The sequence below is a fragment of the Tamandua tetradactyla genome, chromosome 17, assembly GCF_023851605.1.
Source record: "Tamandua tetradactyla isolate mTamTet1 chromosome 17, mTamTet1.pri, whole genome shotgun sequence".
In the NCBI taxonomy this organism is placed as follows: Eukaryota; Metazoa; Chordata; class Mammalia; order Pilosa; family Myrmecophagidae; genus Tamandua; species Tamandua tetradactyla.
Genome location: NC_135343.1, coordinates 35,178,083 through 35,194,289, shown reverse-complemented (window position 1 = coordinate 35,194,289; position 16,207 = coordinate 35,178,083). Strand labels below are relative to the sequence as shown.

Below are 16,207 nucleotides of genomic sequence, written 5' to 3'. Positions count from 1 at the left end.
GCCGATTGATGAGCCTGCAGGAAGTATCAGCTCCTTCCAGCTTTCTGTATGGGAAGCAGCAATCTCCCTTAAACCCAACTTGAACAAAGGGGAGATGTTTCAGATTGTGCTCTGGAGCCTGCCTGTCCTCTCTTCCCGGGGGCACATTCCCTGCCAGGACATTGAGGCCTCAATGGACATTTCTTTCTGTTCAAGCCCCGTGTCCAAAACTCAGGGGATGTAACTCATCTAATGCCAACCAAGAGACACGCTCAGAGGTTGGCAGCATTTCGGGTCAGGCACGGCTGATTCTGGCTTGGAGCAGAGGCCAATGTCTGCCAAAAATGTGGCCAGAGGCAGTCTGCATCAGAATTGCTTTGTTAAAGTGCAGATTCCTGACCCCGCCTCAGGAATTCCCGGTCTGAGCCTCTGCAGAGTGGGGTCCAGAAATCTGCCTTAGTAACCAGCTCCACCCTTCTCAGGTTATTCTTGCCCTCGATAAAATTTGCAAACCATAGCTCACCTAGTCCAATAGTAACAAGAAATCAACAGGCTGCACTTTCCTAAAGCAGGAAGAGAAAACTCATTTCAGCCCCAGGGTCCAGAGTACAGCAATGTAAAAATGTCACAGCCTTTAAACCACCTCCACGAGAAGTCCTGGTGGCTGTAAAGCGGCCTTTGGAGTCTAAAGGCTCCACTTCCATCCACCCAGGAACAAAGAGGGGTCATGTAGGCACAGCCAGCAGCTCCTTCTGACCCAGAGCGGCTTTGGCCCCAGGCCCCTCCTTGCATCTTCAAAGCCAGCAGTGGTGTAGCTGAGAAATTAGGATTTAAGAGATGGTTTTGATTAATGAATCATTACATAGATATTCCTCTTTGCTTTCTGGTATATTGGAGTAGACAGAGGGGAATACCTGAAATCCCTAAAGTATAATTCAGCTGCCCTGATAACTGAAATGATTGTAAAAGCCCTTATCCCGTGCCTTTGTGGTTTTAAGAGCTGTTACACCCTTTCTCAGGTCATTTTCCTAAAGTAACTTGTAGGGCAAACACCTTAATGCTAATGAAAAATTTGAAATCAGCCGTTAACTAGTTCCAGCCCTTTACATTTGTAAATTGTATCAGCTGGACTCTGCTATTGAAAAGATAACTTGTATCCCCTCCTTTCCTCCTACAAATGATAACTCTGCCTCCTCTCCTTTTCACTTACGTTTTCTAATTGAAATTGTAATAATCTCATCTCTCCTTGCTAAAATCCTTAAACATCCTGAATGCCCTAAACTCAGGGAGACAGATTTTAGATCCACAGGCCATCTACACGCCCTTTCTCTCTTTGAAATCCCGGTGTCTCAGGAATTGGCCATTGTACACATCGGGCAAAAGAATCTGTTAGGCAAACCACTCCCACTCCACAACCCCTAACTTCCAGCAAGGCCCTTGCAAAACCAAACTTGCCCCAGCCCACACCGCAGTCACCTGAGTGTCCTTGCATCCAGCCTCTGGCAGCTGCATTCCTGCAATAGCTCTCATTATCCAACATCCCCCCTCCGGCAGTTACAGCCCTGGCAGCTCAGGTAATTCCTGGCTTAGCCTGCCAATTTCTCACTCCCAAACTAGACAATGAAAATCCACCTCCCTTTCCCTACTGTCCCCCCCTAAACCATCCTGTATAACTGTGCCCTTTCCTCTGCTCAGGCTGTCGCCATCTTAAGTGTCAGCCTACTTGCGCATAGCCTTATAATAAAACTTCTTTAATCAAGTTTTGTTCTCCTCTCCTCTTTCCCAGTGGAGAAACCTATCAGAATCCACTGCCTTTGTCCCCTAACTGTAGCACCTACTCCAATGCAGTTCAGTTTTGAGAGTGAAAAAAAAAAGGTCATCTTAAAAATGAATAGTGATCAATAAATAACAGTAAGCCAAGACTGTCCTGAGCAAATCAGGAGTTTTGATACAAATTTCCAAACTGTTCTCCTAAAATGTTGTAACAATTTCCACTCCCACCAGCTGCTCCCAAGTGTATCCTTCCTATAGGCTATTGACAGCACTACCAGTTTTCCATCACACACACAGGGCCTGCCGGATTCCTGAAATGGAATATAAACACTGTTATAACTGCCACTGGGGAGGAGGCAGCGCCAGTCCTGTTTGTTGTGGCAGGGAGAGGGCTGGAAAGTGATTCCTTGCCCTGGCTGCCAAGGATTTTACTTCAGGTGAGTTTACTATGGCTTCTGATCCAGGCACATCCAGCTAGGATTAGCTTTGGGGTAGCAGAGACCTGCCTTCTTTCCTAACACAGGTGCAGGCACAGGCTGGTAGAGGAGGCCCAGACAGGTATCTCCCAGGGTGCCCAGCAATGAGCTGGCATCTGCCCGTGCAAACGATCCTGAGCGTGAGACACTTGGCTCTAAATGGTCCAGCGCAAGAGCCTGGAGCTATAGTTAGCTTAGGTGTGCAGAATTTTGTCAGGAACAAGTTAACACCTACCTGTGAGAGCACTTCCTCCTAGCTAGAACCCTCTGAGACCATCACCTGCCAAGAACAGGCACAAACAAATGGGTTGCTGCAGCCACAAAAAAAGCCTGGATCCATTGTAAAGATGTGTTCTAACATTCAAATGGGTTTAGGGTATTTGTTATGCTTTTATATATATATATAAAAATACCCTACTAAATATATATATATATATATAAAATATATATATATATATTTAGTAGAGAAATTTTAGATGTATACAAAAATCATGCAGAAAGTACAGAGTTTCTATATACTCCTCTCATACACACACTTTTTTTAAAAATTTTACATGGGCAGGCACCAGGAATCGAACCCGGGTCCTCTGGCATGGCAGGCAAGCATTCTTGCCTGCTGAGCCACCGTGGCCCACCCTCATACACACACTTTTTGCTGTTATTAACATTTTACATTAGTGTGGTGCCTTGGGTACAGTGGATGGGACAATATTATAATTACACTATCTACACTAGGGTTACACTAGGGTTCATAGCTTGTGTTGTACAGCTCTGTGTTGTGGTTTTTAAATTTTTATTATGGTAACATATATATAACCTAAAATTTTGATTTTTAGCCACATTCAAGTGAACGTTAATTATATCCATCACTTTGTGCTGCCATCACCACCATCCATCACCAAAACTTTCCCATGACCCCAAATGGAAATTCTGTTCCGATTAAGCATTGACTCCCCCTTCCTTACCCTCACCCCCGCCCCTGGTAACCAGTATTCTAGTTTCTGACTCGGGTATTTCTTTTTTATTTCAGCGGAAGTCATTTGAGGCTGGCTATGAAAGCTACAAAGGGCTGTCTGGGGAAAACCCCAGCCTGTACAACAGGCTGCCTCAGATTGGCCTCTAGAGGTATGAAAAATGGTCATTGTGAGTGCAGATGCTGAGTGAAAAAGGTATAAAGCCCTCAATTTCTTGCTGTAGGCATTTCTGACCTTCTGAGTCAAGTAGCCTGATGAAACCGTCACCTCATCCATGCAGAGGCCACTCAGGAAATGTACTTGATTCCTGCTTGTTGACTCATATGCTGGAAAAGCAAACCCCAGTGGCCTTTTATAGCCATCTCGTTTGGAATAGTTTTAGCTGTAAACAGCCGGCTCCCTAACTATCAAGAACACAAACCTTCAGAAATAAAGAAAAAGCTTGGCACCCTGTCTTCCTCCCCCCAATAATATTCTAGGTGATATTTTGTAAACACATCTAGAAGCTTTGCTGTTTGTTGACCCGGAAAATGAGCAAGGGACAGAGCAGGCTGGCCTGGAATTGGACTTGGCTAATACCCAAGCCTCTAAAGCTTGGGTTTTCTCTCTGAAAAATGGTTCTTTTTATTTCAACTTTGACCTGTTGACGGAGACATTCCACTGGAAATCTGGGCTGTTTGATACAAGCAAAGGCAGGGTTGCGGGGCCACCACAGGCCACAGAAGGGAGCCCAGCAGTGTTGGGAAGTTCAGATTTCTCACATGGGAAGTCACCTCTCTATTTAGAAGGATGGAAGTCATAGGGTCCTGAATCTGGAATGACCTCAAGCCTCCCCACATGCTCTACCAGGGCCTTCGGAGGTGGATTTCTATAAAGATACCTGTACATGCCAAAGGCAGGGCTGGTCAGAGAGGAGATAGATGTTGCATCTATTCTTAGGCCCTGGAGTATTATATGACGTGTTTTATCTCTTATGCTGCTTTCCCTAATGTCATAGTCCAGAGAAGGGTCACACAGATGGCCTCCAGGTCTTTGCATTTGCATTCCTTCTTTCTAGATCATTTTTCCTTCAGCTATCCACTTGCCTTCTTTCCTCACCTCATTCAGGCCTCTGCTCAAAAACGTTGTGCCTGGTCAATTTCCCCATCTGAAACAACCTCACCATTCCCCTGGTTTGTTTTCCTTCATTGCACTTATTATTATATCTCCCATTATATATTTATGCATCTAATATTTGTCTCTGTAGTTAAAATATGCATGAAGGAGGTATTTTTATTTACAGCCAGGTTCCCAGGTCTTTGGGTAATGCCTGGTATGTAATAAGAGCTTGACAAATATTTATTGAATGAATCTTAAAGTTAGTGTGGAGTCAATCACTAAACACAGGTATTTTACTGAGCAAATACAGACTCGGCCGAGAGGTGTGTGGAAGAGGGTGCAGAGTCTGGAGTGGTTTGGGGGGTAGGAGATGGGATTGCCTAGGGTGGAGGTGAAGTGCAGGGCTTGGGCCCCTGCAGCTACAGTCAGACACAGGGTGGGCACAGCCAAGGGGCTTGTTCCATGCCTCCTTCCTAGATCTGAAAATAGCTCTAATCAATCGCTGGTGGATCACAGCCTGGTAGGTCTGGAAAAGTCTAGAGGAATCATTTGACAGATGGGGAAACTGAGGCCCAGAGGCTAAGTGGCAGATTTTGGGCCTAGCCCAGGACCATCTGACGCCCAGTCCAGCATTCTTCCCACAACACAACACTGCCCCCTAGCGGCACTCGCGAGGCCCTCTCTAACCGTGGGAGGAAATAGACTGGTAGAAATAGCTCTTTGGGCCAAATGGCCACTCTGAATGAGGAATTCTAAATCAATGAGATTTATTCTGAAAGTTTGACAGGATGCTCCATCAGATAGCAACTCTGAACTTTGCAAAACAGTGCTGTTCCACAGTACTCTCAGCAGCAATGGAAATGTTCTAAATCTGCCTTATCCAGTACAATAGCCACTAGCCACATGTGGCTATTAAAGCACTTGAATGGAGTTGGTGTGACTGACACACTAAAAATTTTAAGTTCAATTAATTTACATTTAGATGTACATGGCTGCATGTGGCTACCGTTTTGGACAAAGCAGATCTAGAGCCTCGTATATTAGACGTCTTAATCAGAGCTACAGATGGAGTCGGGAGGTGGGAGTTACTGTCCTGGTTGTAATTCCCCCACGAGGCCACAAGAGGGGGCCCTTGCCCAGGGTGTTTAATCTGAAAGGCAAGCGGTACAGGCTCTTAGCCGGCTGCTTTGGGATCCCCCTGCCTCCATTTCTTCTTATTAACACTGGTTTTCTGCTGGGCTTGAGCGAAGCTATCCTAAAGGCCCTTTTGTGAAACTCAGAGAAACTAAACCCCTGAAACTGATATTTAGCTACACGAAGCACAGTGGTTTTCGCTTGGGCATCCTGCGAAGGCTGGATCCACCCGCCTTTTCTTCTCCAGGAGCCAGAACCCAGAGACCTGCCGGGACCGCGCGGACCTGCCTGGTGGCTTGGTGGCCTTCAGTGACAATCCCGTCCACCCCTCCCTCCTCTGACCTGCCTCCCCTCCCCCAAACGCATATATCTGGGAAGGTCCCTTGCTGCCTCTCTTCTCAGATCTGGTTCTAGCCGTCGTTGGAATGTCTCTTGAGAAACAATAAACATGAGGAGAATATCTCCTGGCAGGGGTTCTGAGACCTTTTCTCTACTGTGTTTCAGCTCAGGAAAGAAGTCAATGGCTTAGGGATGGCGGGTGGAGCTTGCAGTATTTTTCTAAGATTTTTGTAGTTGGGGAAATGGAACATATCTCTAGGGATGGGGCAGGGCTGCAGGCTAATTCCAGTACAGTTGGATCAGGGCTGAGAAAACATGCACGCAAAGGCAACTTCAAAGCTCCTTCCGGAGCCTGAATGAGAAGGGGCCTGCAGCAGGGGGCGGGCGGTAACTTTTGCACCATCTGCCAGCTTGCTTTCAGATGGCCATGCAGTCCTGCAAACACCTTAGGGTCTGGTCTTTCCCGGGGTAGGGTAGGGGGTGGGGTGTCGATGTGGGATCAGGATGGACAGGGCCCTGTAGCTAGTGCATCTTCCAGCGTTCCTGGGTCTGAAGGCAAAGATAGGGAGGGCAGTGCCCAGAAGCTGAAGTCTGGTTTTCACTGTTCTCTGGTCATGAGAGCAGAGGTCGAGTTAGTCTCTGCAAAATGAGGAGTGACCACCATGGAGCTTAGGTCCACACCCCACCTCAGTCCTGGCCTCCTTCCCAAACCTGCTCCAACCCTGACTCAGCTCCTTTTCAGGGAGTGGTGAGAATCACTACTGCTGGGAGGTCACCTAAGGTTATAATTAGGACAGTCATTAATGTCTGGGGCCTAAGAGTGACTCATTCATCTCTGATATGCACAGAGATCAAAGAAGGGTATTTATGGCTTAGAAACAAACCTCCCATTCTTTCTCCTGCTAGAATAAATTTTAAAAGCTTCCAGCCTTGTGTTCCCCACTCATCTCTGCCCTGGCCCTTTTCTTTCTGCCTTAACTAACCTTCCTCTTCTTTCTGTACAATTTCCCTTCCATCTTTAAGAACTGGGGCAGGTCAAGCTGCTTTTTGCTTGGCTCTGAGAGTCCTGACTGAAGCTGTGCTATGGAGTGAAGGGTGCTAAAGTCTCTGTCCCCAGAGGAGGGCAAGGCCACTGACCTCAGGCAGGCCCAGGGCAGGCAGGCTCTCCCTGGGATTTGCCATCCTTCTTCGCCTCAAGTCAGACTGCCCAGGTAGGTTAGAAACCTCCCCTGTCACTTACTGGCTGTGGGACCTTGGGCAAGTTATCTGACTTCTATAAGCCTCAGTTTCCCAATCCATGAACTAGGGGCATTGAAGGCTGGCTTGGGAGAATTGCATGAGGTAAAATATGTGAAGTGCTTAGCCCAGATCTGGACACTAAATAATACCAATACCTTGAAATCCTTATTTCATGTGCAAGAACTGTAGCTGGGATGCAAACTGAGTCCTTCACGTTCTGTTGTGGCCTCTAGGAGATGCTGAAGTAAGAATGAATGTGGTCCCACCAGGACACTGGCCTGTCACTAAAACAGGAATCAGATGGCCACAGGAGGTGGGGGATGGGGCAGGGAATTCTCCCCCTATAGGATGGGTGAGGTGGGTCCAGGTCAGGGTTTCCCAACCCGGGTACTATGGACATTTGGGCTGGATAATACTTTGTTCTGAGGGCCTATCCTGTGCCCCTCAGAAGGACAGTGCATTATAGACTGTCCTGTGCATTGGCTTCTACTCACTAGATGCAAGTAGCGGCCTTCAAGTGACAATCAAAAATGTCTCTAGATATTGCCAGATGTTGCCCTTAGTTGAGAACCCCTGGTCTAGGATGGGGAAGCTTGGGGGCCTCATGGCCAGGGAACTGGCTGAGCTAAGGTGAGGTGGCAGGAAGGAGCATGAGCAGAGGAGACTCTCCTGCTCCTGGCGAATGTCGGGCAGACTCTCAGGGCTGTGTGCTGAGTGAACATCGAAGATGAACCACTGTGATTTCCCTGAGTAAGGATGTGGTCTGACTCCCTCAAGAGGCAATTGTAGTTCCCCCATAGTCAGAACCAAAACACATAACCCTGTACAGCTCAAAAGTCCTGACCAAGAAACAGTACCCCAGCCGCAAAGAATGAATGGACACCAAATCAATTCTCTTCCCGGAGGCAGAAGAGGAGCCAGGCTGAATGTGAATCCTGGCTCTGCCACTTACCTGCTGTGTGACCTTGGGCAAATCGCTTAACCTCTCTGTGCCTCGTGATCCTTTTTTGTGAAATGAGATAACAATAGCAGCTTCCTCATAGGGTTGTTATGAGGATTAAGTGAGTAACCAACTGCTAAGTACTTAGAGCAGTGCCTCGCACATTTAAAATAAACCAAAACCAAAGAGGAAACTATTATTGACTAGGAAATGCAGCTTTCTGTAAGTCAAAGGCTGCTTCTGGCTGTGCCCTAAGGTCCAGCAATTATGTTTCTCTGGGTATCTGGCCAACTGCAGCAAAGAGATGGGGAGGTGGGGGGACCCCTGGGAATCTTCCCTATAGGGGTGGTTGTTCTCAGGGAGAGTTCACTTGACCAGAAAGAAAACTCAGTGCAAAAGACTCCAGAACTTCCCACTTGACAGCCCCTGAGGATTTCTTTGAGGGAAATATCAGGGGGAAGGAGTAGGAGTGAGGGAAAGAACAGAGAGTTAGTGGCTGTGACCTTTTTGGAAGCCCAAATAGTACCTGCCTGGCAGAAGAGGCAAAACCTTAGTCAGAAAGCTCCCCCTAAACACGCAGCTGCCATGAACTTTGTATTAGTTATCTACCACTGTGTAACAAATTACTCCCAATTTCAGTGACTTAAAACAATACATATTTGTTATCTCAGACAGTATTTGAGAGTAGGAATTTGGAAGCGACTAAGCCAGGTGGTTCCTGGCCCTGAGACCCCCACAACTCTGCAGCCAAGATGGCGAACGCAGCTGCTGCCATCTGGAGGCTTGACTGGGCTGGAGGGTCCGCATCCAAGATGACTGCCGTACATGGCTGTTGGCAGAGGTCTGCCTTCCTCACCAGCTCTGCCTTTCTTAGGGCTATGTGAGTGTTCTTCCAGCACAGCAGCCGACTTCTTCCAGAGCGAGCAGTCTAACACTGAAGCTAAGACAGAAGTTATAATGTCTTACTGAATTAGTCTCAAAGTCACATACCATCCCTTCTGCCATTATTCTATTGGTCATATACACCAACTCTGGCACAAGATGGGAGGAGACTACATAAAAGCAAGCAAAGCAGGAAGTGGGGGTCACTGGGCACCCTACATTGGCTGGCTACCACAGGCTTCCAGGTCTCCCTTCCAGAAGAATGTTCACTGGGGATTGGCCCAGGTGTGAGCCAGGCTCGGGCACTTCGGTGCAGAACCTGTCAGACGGAAAACCTAATGGCCTGAGGTAGGATTCAGTGCTGCTGTTCACTGTCTCAGACAGTCTTCTTGCTGAACCACATACCCACTCAGCATTGGGTGAGTCACCCCTTAGTGGAAGGCTATATGCAAGGCATTGGATGGAAGAAGCACTGGGTTCATGGGCTGCTCTTCAAATCTGGACTGGGAGATGAAGCCTTCACTCTAAAAAAAGGTAATAGAAGGAAAACATGCAATGCTAAATGAGTGGCCAAGATTTCAGAGGAGGAGGACATGAGTGGGCAGGGGCAGCTTCTGCAAGCTTCAGAGAGGAGATGGGACATGAGTTAAGTGCCAGCACCCAAGGCCTTTGCTGAGCCTCAGTCCAGACATGATCAATTACTGAAAGCTTCCCAGTGGCTGCATGCTCTTCATGTCTTCCCATCCACTGCATATACTCTTCCCTCCAATGGGAAGACCTGTAGCCAGTTATCCCCCTGCTTGTAAATTCCATTTGCCCATCTAGACTCAGCTTGAGGAGCATCCCTTCCGAGAAACCTTCCCTGCAATATAGCTGCCCTTCCCTGTGGTCTCATGGCACCCTCACATATCTCTCTACAGCCTGGACCACAGTCACAACTTGTTCCTCCCGAGACTTTAATCTCCTTGAGGGGAGACAACAATGGCAGGTCCCAATTGTACTGTGCCCTGCACAGTGCCTGGTGCATCCCTGGCACTGAAGAGGATATATGTTTGTGAGAGGAGGGGAGGGAGGATAGAAAGCAGGGAGGTTTGATTCAGGAGACAGCAAATAATCCATCATTTTCCTTTCTTTCTCCCTTCCTTTCCCCAAGAGTGGGTTTCAAGAGTCATAAAACTGTTGGCCTCAACTGCTCTCCTCTGCCCCTTCCCATCCCAAGAAGGAGAAGTTGTGCATTTGTAGTCTCTATCAGTGGAACGCGCTGCCTGAGAAATGGCTTCTGGTACTGACGGCAGGCAAAAAAGGGCGCCGAGGGACTGTTTGTCCCCAGGACATGCTGATGCTGCTGGAGAAGCTTGGTGCTAAAAACAGGCTGAAACCACATGTGATGACAATCTCTGTGGGAAAAGCTCCCAACCCAGCAGGTTCCCTGAGATCAACCAGCAGCGACAGAAAGAAGCTGAATGTCAGTGATTGAAGCGCCTCAAAGCCACTGTGTGCTATGACCCCAGGATGACCCCAGAATGAGATCAGACTTGGAGAGAATCTCGGGAGACCGAAGGTTCCAGGGCACCTGCCTTCCCCAGAGCTGCTGAGGCTGCCCTCTGCCCAGACCCCAAGCAATCATCCCCTCTGTCACCTTGAACATCTGGGCACATATTTGACGTCTGGTTATTCACAGCAACTCACTACAGTTTTCTTTCCACATGCCTCAGGTTAATGTTTAAAATATTAACTGATGTTTTCTTTTGGTTTCATTTTCTGGCTGGTGAGACCTCATATGGTTCAAGGCACACCGTCTTTACTGGCGTATGCAAGACCCACTTTTATTTTCCTTACTTTATCTTTATGGCCCCTTCACTCCGTCCCACCCCATTTTTCTTCTCTTAACATATAACCCACTCCTGTAATTTTTTTGTGTCCTCCCAATCTGTATTTGTATTTGTTTCCATGCCCAACATTGGTATTATTTTGTCCATATGTTAAAATATGTACAAGTGATCTTTTGGTATACTTTTCTTTGTACTTCTCACTGTTCGCACTCAAGATTTTGTTTATCATATGCCTCCAAGTCAATATGGATAGAGGGGACCAAAGAATCCCTTTTAACGGCTGAATAGTATACATTTGCATAGAAAACATGCTGTTTATTTACTTCCCTATTGTATTAGTTTGCTAAATGCTGTCAGAATCCAATATACCAGAGATGGTATGGCTTTTAAAAAGGGAATTTATAATAAATTGTCTAAACTAAGGCATCCAAGGAAAGATACCTTGACTCAAGAAAGGTCAATGGTCCCAGAACACCTCTGTCAGCTGGAAAGGCACATGGCTGGCATCTGCTGATCCTTTGGCTTTTGGTTTCAGACGGCTGCCAGCTTCTTTATGCCAGTGGTTTCCACTCTGAGCATCCGTGGGCCTTTCACTTAGCTCCTCGGCAGCACAACTCCGGGTTCTGGTTTGCTTAGTGTCTCATGGGAAAGCACATGATGATGTCCCTGGACTTTGAATCTCCAAATATCCCTGTCTAGGGAGCTGCTCTCTCTGTTGATACTCCAAATATTTCCAAATGTCTACATTCTGTCAGCTCTGAGCTTTCCCCAAAATGTTCCCGCTTTGAAAGAACTCCAGTAAAGTAATCAAGACCCACCTTGAATGGGCGGAGTCACATCTCCAGCTAATCATAAGGCCACATGCACAATTGAGTAGGTCAGTCTCCATGGAAACAATCTAATCAAAGGTTTCCACCCTACAATATGGAATCATAATTCATGGACATGGCTTTTCTGGGGTACATAACACTTTCAAACCAGCACACCTACTAATAAACTTATAGGTCATTTCCAAAACTTTGATATTATAAGCAATTCTCCAATGAACATATTTACACATCTCTTTGTAAGCCTGGGCACGAGTTTCTCTGGACTTAGTGTTGGGGAATGAATGTTGACCTGCAGGATCTGTCTATATGTGGCTTTGTGAAACACTTCCAAACTGCTTGGAAGTTTGGAATACTATAATTAGTATTATAGCCAATACTTCCACGAGATTTCTGTTTCCCTTTATCTTGGGCAGCACTCAATATCATCAGATTTTTCAATATTTTTCAATCTGTTAAGTACAATACAACATCTTAACTAAATTTTTCCTCAGTATTTGTTTCTCATACCCCATCTGATCATTTCCCCATTCAAAGTGTGAGGCTGGGGAAGAGTGTCTCTTCCTGGCTTTTGAGTTTCAGAGCCCTGGATTCTTAGGGGACAAGAAAGGATTCATGGCACAGAAAAAAGATTTGGGAGAAAAACATTATGAGAAAAATAAAAACAGCAGGCACCCCCTCTTGAAAAATGGTTGCTGGACTAGGTGATGGTGAGTGTTGGAAGGAAAGGAAGGGAAGATCAGGGATTGTCAATGTAAATCCTTATAGGCCCCAGTGGGCAGCAGAAACACTGAAGGGGGCCACGTGAAATGCAATGGGGAGTAGAGAATTGTGATTTGCTGGCCCATGCCTTCCTTGTTGCAAGGGAGCAACACTTCTCAAGAACATTGCTGGTTCTTGCCATGTGGAGATCTGGCCTAGTGTTACCAGATCTTTCGATTTTCAAGATAATCCAAAAGTACAATTGTTACTTGGAAGCTTGCCTTTAAAAACACTTTACTATGAAAAACTTCAAACATACTAAAAATAGACAAAATAGTATAATGAATACCTTGTGCCAATCACCAAGCTTTGACAATTATCACCTCATCTTATTTCATCTATTACTCCAACCACTTGCCCTTATCCTAAATTATCTTGAAACAGACCCAGACTCAGATCATTTTCTTCATAAAGGTAAGAATTCCTTGTTTCTAACCATAGCACATTATTATCACACCTAAAAAAGACCTCCCAATGATTTCTTCATATCAAATAGACTGTCAGTGTTCAAATTTAAATTTTTCTAGTTTAAGTCAGAAATGTTTATTTTATATTATCTATTTTTTACACTTTATTTGAAACAGGACTCAAAAAAGGTCCACACATTATGAATGATTTATGTGTTTTTTTAGTCTCCTTTAATCTATAGATTTGCTTTCCATTTTTTCCCCCTGCAATGCATTATATTAAAGAAGCCAGTCCTTTGTCCTGAAGAATTTTCCACAGTCTGGATTTTGCTCATTTGCTTCCATTGGTATCATTGAATATGTTCCTCTGCCTTCTCCATTTCCTACAAATTTGTAGTTAGATCTGGAAGATAGAGTGCTCATTTAAAAAAAATGTTTGTGATCATTTCAAAACAATCTTGCAATACTGCCTGATCAAAATAAAATGGATGAGACTGGCATGCTACTTATTTTCCTCCTCTGGCTTGAGATGATAGTGGATCATGGACAAGAGGCCCACAGAGAGAACAAAATCCCAAATGAAGGTGTAGGATCTGAGAGCCAGATGTCCTGAGCCTCTCTTTCCAAGTGGAACCCCACTCAAGGTAGATGACAGGACCTCAGAGAAAGGAGAGGGGTGGCTGTGCAGTATGTTGAGACAGATGGGGCCTTGTATGCTCTTGCAGATTGGTTCACAGGCACTCGAAGCGATGCCCAGTTCTTAGGGGCCCTGCACACAGAACTAAGGATGTCTCACTTGCAACCGAGAAGCATCTTGAAAAGCGGTCGCTGGACCAGCTAAGTCCTCCAAAATGTAGACAAACTAAGGAAAAGGAGGAGGGACCTCAAATGGCCTGGATGAAATTCAGGATAACTCAATGGAATGGAAATTGAAATAGAAGTTAAGTTTCATGAAGGAAAACAGAGAAGCTTTTATTTCTTCCTCACTTGAATTTATGGAGTGAGATTTGTACCCATTACGGATGGGAGGCTCCTAGGACCCCTATAAACCCTGTCACAATGCACATCAGAGCAGTGTCATTTTGAGGCAGTGACCCCTCCTTATGGGAGAATTGGATCGAAACGAGGAAACACTTAGGGGTAACTAATAATTCTAGTTGAGTTTGCTTCCTTCTGTTTGATTTTTTGTTGTTTTTTCTTCTGTTTGATTTTGGTTGAGATATTTGTCTAACTTTCTGGGTTTTGTCCTTTTTAAAAATATTTGAACCAAAATATTTGTGTGCATTCCTTATCATTAATATAATAATGGAGTTTGTTCCTCAATCTTAACTGAGATTGTTTGTCTTTAATAGATGAATTTTTACTATATTCATTTACAATTGCATAGTTGTTTCCTGGCTTCATATTTTATTTTAATTTTTATATTTTCTTGCATCTTTTCCATTTGGTCTTTTGTTTATTCTTATTGTGTAAGTATGTGTGGTAAACCAGAGCTTTTCAGCAGTAATGGACAATTAAAACAAACAATAAAAACGTCCTTTTCTATATTTAGTCCTAACTGAAAAGTTAAGGGAAAAGTTGAGTTAGTCTCTCTTAATTAAAAAAAACATCAGCTTTTCTGGAAGTCCCACCTATATCCTATCTTTTAGATCTCATTGAATCGCAACTAGCTTACATGCCACTACGGGTTGCCAGTGAACAAAATCAGGTTCTCTTAGTAAGGAAAATGAAGGGACTATGTATTAGATGGTCAAGTAGCAGCATCTGCCCCACACAGATCAATAAACAAACAAAAAAAAAATAGGGAAAGGCAGAATAGTAGAGACATTAAGGATATGGAAGCAGAAAACTCTAGAGTCTTCCTCCATGCTTGTTCACTATGGGACTCTAGGAAAGTTGACTCAAACACTCCAAGACTTCCAGATACAGAGTATGAGATGAGAATAACAGTAGCACCTACCTAGTAGGATTGCTGGAAAAGTTGCCCTGATCATCCCTCCTTACCACCTGGTACAGAGTCCGAGCTCCGTTAACAGCAGCTGTTATTTGTTTATTCAGGCTTGCATGGCTCTCATTAAGAGCTGTGCCTGCTCTGCTTCAAATGATTCAGACTTAAATTTCTAAGCTACCCCAGGCTAATTCAACAAATATTTGCGGAAGGCCCCTAGTGTCTGGAATTGGGTATGTCCTGTTGGACCAGACATAGTTTCTGCTTCAGGGAATGTGACAGAGACTGTTAATTGTCCACCCACTCTCTAGTCTCTCCTTCTTCCTTAGTAACGGATCCTTGATTTGGGTCTGGGGAGCAATGTACTCAGCTAAAAGATGACCTTTCCCAGCCTTCCTTGCAGCTAGCTATGGTCAGATGACACAGCTATGGCTATAAAGATGGAAATGGAAGTATGGAACTTACAAGACTCTTTCCAGAGACTTGACTTAGCTGCAGGGTGAGCTTTTCTGTCCTTTTCACACTTTTTCCTTCCTGTTCCAGGAATGTGGATGTGGTGACTGAGCTCAAACTATCATCTGACACTGGCAGAGAAGAAAAACTGAAAGAACCTGGGTGCCTGATGGCTATGAAGTCACTATCCCAGCCCTGGGCTTCCCTTTCTCCAGGGGTCTTTCGTATGAGAGAATAAATCTTTATGTATTATAATCTTTATATGTTGTTTAGGATTTTTTGCTACCCATAGTCAAACTGAATCCTACTCGATGCAGGGATTTTTCAGCAAGATCCACACCCCTCTCTTTGATCTTTCTCCGTTGCTTTATTGTAGGGCCCCTGCCTCACCGGGTGAGGTACAAAGTTACTTCTGCATGGCTCTGGCTTGTCACACCAGCTGTTCTCCTGTCCACTCTCTCTCTCCATTTCAGCAACACATTCGTAGGTTGGGTGAGTGATGCTCCTTTCTGCCCAACCTGGATCAGGGACCCCTACTAACTACACTCATGGATACTGCTCAACGCTTACTCCCATCCCCAAGCCCACCCAAGTCCTGTACAAAAGTATATTCGAGACAGGGGTGCAAGGGTAGTTAGTTCAGTGGTAGAATTCTTGCCTGCCAGGTGGGAGACCTGGGTTCTATTCCCAGCCCATGCAATACCACCCTCCAACCCCCTGCAAAAAAAATTCAACAAATGGTGCTGCAATAATGGGATAGTCACATGGAAAAAGAATGAAAATGTGACCCCACCATATAGCATAGAATTAAAAAAAAAGTATATTCAAGATAGAATTAACACATATCCAGTAGGAATTTAAAACCATGAACCTATACTATGTATAGTTTTCAATTGTCCATGGAAATTGCCCGTGTGGCCTCATGTACCACATGCCAGGCTACACACATAACCTCAACTAGTTAAAAAAAAAAAAAAAGAGAGAGAAATGATATGTGCTGTGTTCTCTGGCCAAAATAGAATGAAATCTAAAGTAACCACCAGAACGAATAAAAATAAGCCATCTACTTGGAACTTTTAAAAACACTTATTGAATCAACAATTGAATTGGAGAGGAAGTCAAGAACACAAAAGGAGTTTATTCA

General features: G+C 45.0%; 1 long non-coding RNA gene across 1 annotated transcript; it reads left to right on the top strand.

The window, feature by feature from the left end:
- The first annotated feature begins 2,080 nt into the window (after nucleotides 1-2,080).
- Nucleotides 2,081-15,290, top strand: LOC143661558 (uncharacterized). The gene is made up of 3 exons (XR_013164690.1): nucleotides 2,081-2,189; nucleotides 3,259-3,353; nucleotides 15,154-15,290. It is a non-coding gene; the product is annotated as an uncharacterized LOC143661558 (long non-coding RNA).
- Nucleotides 15,291-16,207: the final 917 nt, after the last annotated feature.